The 2,991-nt window shown below is 43.8% G+C and overlaps 1 long non-coding RNA gene across 1 annotated transcript; it reads left to right on the top strand.

Annotated features, from left to right (window-relative positions):
- The first annotated feature begins 1,114 nt into the window (after positions 1-1,114).
- LOC140627579 (uncharacterized) lies at positions 1,115-2,641 on the top strand. Its single transcript, XR_012026252.1, has 3 exons — positions 1,115-1,194; positions 1,937-2,083; positions 2,561-2,641. It is a non-coding gene; the product is annotated as an uncharacterized lncRNA (long non-coding RNA).
- Positions 2,642-2,991: the final 350 nt, after the last annotated feature.

The raw sequence follows: 2,991 nt of genomic DNA, 5'->3' as shown, positions 1-2,991 counted from the left end.
TTCTGTGACTTTAGACAAATTACTTGGCTCATTTGAATCTTGATTCCTGCATCTGGGAAGAGGGAATAGTTAAAAGCCTTGTCCCACCTCCCTTACAATGGTATTGTGAGGCCTAAAAGAGATACTGTGTATACGAGTGTTATGGGAAGGACTAGAGAACCATCAAGGATGATTCTGGGTGTCACTGCTTCCTGACTACCAGCATGGCCTGTATTTCTGGGGGAGCAGGCAGCCTCCTAGTGCATCTCTTCTGCTTCCCCCAAACCTTCCCAGCTTCCAAGACCTAGCTGAGATTCCCATCTCATCACTTCCCTGTTCTTATCAGCCTCCTGACGTCTCTGCCCTGAGCTGCTACAGATGGTGGCATTTGGAGAATTCACTAAATATTCAGTTACTTCCTATTTCTTTACTCTCATCTTGAACTGTTCCTAAATCACTTCATCACTTGTCACTTGTCTGTCTCCTCATCCAGACTATATTTAGCTCTTTATCACATGCTTTGTTCCAAAAGTATTCTTTTTTTAAAAGATTTTATTTATTTATTCATGAGAGACAGAGAGAGAGAGAGAGAGAGAGAGAGAGAGAGAGAGGCAGAGACACAGGCAGAGGGAGAAGCAGGCCCCATGCAGGGAGCCCGATGTGGGACTCGATCTTGGGACCTCAGGATTATGCCCTGGGCCGAAGGCAGGCGCCAAATCGCTGAGCCACCCAGGGATCCCCTGTTCCAAAAAGTATTCAAAGCAGAAGTTAGACTGCAAGCTCCATGAGGGCCAGGACTCGATCTTATGCATCTTGAGCAGACCAGATATCATATCAGTCAGAGTTCTGGATTATACACACCAGAAACAGTTCTAGCTAAGTTCCTCATGTGGGGGAAATATAACTCACAGAATCATCTATAAGATTGGGATCTAATCATTAAACAAGGGAGATGAGGTCTAGCCAAGAGCCTCCCTTAACACCAGACTGCTACATGCCATCACTAACATTGCCAACCCTGAACACTTATCCCTGTGCCAGCAACCCAGCATTCTGGGTTCTGATATAGCCATCACAAATAATCTCTTGACATCAGTGGAAGAATCTGATTGGCTGTCTTTGGGTCATGTGACCATGTTAGAACACTGGAAGGAAAACTACTTGTCTCCCTTTGGCTTCTGGATCTATCTGGAGAATGCCACCCCAAACAGCAGGGTATTTTCAAACTGTCAGTCACTACTGCCTCCTCCCATCTATTGCTACAGCAATCATTCAGTAGTTGTGGACTGGATTTGATTTTTGTGTTTATAGAGGTTTTCAGAGTCCTCTCAGGCTCCAGCCTACAACACTATTACACTATTGCATACCACACTGCTGTGGTCAGCCCCTGAAACTTGCTACACAGCAAGGCATTGCTCTAATCTCACAGAAGCCTCTAAGTGGGACACTGAAACTAATAATCTGTGCTCAACCTTAGCCTGGAATGACTCACCTTCACTCAGGCCTCACACCCCACCTTGTCCTACCTTCCATTTTTCAGGCTAAATTCTTCATTGTTTATCCTCCTGCTTCCAACTTTACCTCATCCTTTGGCTCCAATGCTTTTTCTTATTTTCCAACTTGTAACCGCTCAACCATCAATCCTGACCATACTATCTCAGCAATCTTTGTTATACTCTGCCTTTGTTAACATCCCACTTCACTCACACCAGATCTAATGAAACCCCAACCCAAGAGCATAGCTCCTTCCCCTTCATGAACCAGCCTCTACCCCATAGTACCATTCATACCCACTACTTCCACTACCAGATCAGTGCAGTCAGACCTGGTTAGGAAAAACATGTTGTAGAGAAGGGGATGTTGGATAGATAGCCAGTAGTGGCCACTCTACTTGGGCCAGATATTTCCCATGAAATGATAGTGATGGGTCTCTCTCTATTTTTACATTTATCTGCAGCCCCATTTGTCTTGGGGAATAGACTCTGAACTTGCTGGGAATCTATTCCAGAGGGTCTTGGAGAAGCCACACAGTACTGTGTAGCCCATAACTCAGCTGGTTCAAACCTGGGGCACCTTCAGATTGGGAGATTTTTCCTCATCTAAGGTAAGGCTTAAGGGTTCCTAACCCACACTGTCCATGGTGTAGCTGCCAACCATTCCATATATGTCTCCATAGCTATTTCTGCCTCAACCATGAAAACCTGATTTTGGTCCTAAAATGTAGGCTCAATTGTTCCAGGTTATCTCTAATCACTTATAAGAACCTCAACTTCAAACTTACAGCAGCAAGTAGTTATATCAACAGGGAAAATCCAGTGGGTTGTGGCAGATAGCCAACTGTCCACTAAAAATGTGTTCTTCCCTTCCATAGTTTAAAGTTCTGCTGGGAACCAGCTGCCCAGCTAGGGACTACATTTCCCAGTGTTCTTCCATCAAAATTAGGTCACGTGATAGTTTTCTGTGGCAATAGGAAGTGAGCAGAAATGATAGCTGTCACTTACAAATTGAGATAGTTAATATTAGATGTGCCTTCCTCACACTGTCCTCCTCTTCCCTTGCAATTTTTGGACCTGTGGTAAAGTTGCTGGCATTACAAGATGGATGAAGCTGGATCACTGAATGACAGCAGGAAACAGAGAATCCCTATCCCTGCAGATCACATTAAACTTTTATTATGTTAATCCATTGAGATTTCAGGGTTGGTGTTACAGTGATCAATTACCTTAAACTAACTGTGCAGCCTACTTTTGTCTCCAACAGCTGTCTATAAGAAACTCCAGTCAGCAGTTTTGATCAATGTTTGATTCTTTATGAGGCTTTAAGCTCCCCTCTCTACTGCCTTATGTAAATAGGTGTTTAATCTTACCCAAAAAAACAAAACATTGGAATCTTCTCTGCCAGGAGGCCAAGAACTTGACATATGCTTTCATTAAATTCAACCACCATCCATTGCTGAAGGATTTTGTACTTTCAACACATGTAACCCCTCATGAATGAGACCCTGGAAGCTTT

The sequence above is a fragment of the Canis lupus genome, chromosome X, assembly GCF_048164855.1.
Source record: "Canis lupus baileyi chromosome X, mCanLup2.hap1, whole genome shotgun sequence".
NCBI lineage: Eukaryota > Metazoa > Chordata > Mammalia > Carnivora > Canidae > Canis > Canis lupus.
Note: the sequence above shows the minus strand (reverse complement) of the source record. Positions and strands in the feature narration are given on the sequence as shown.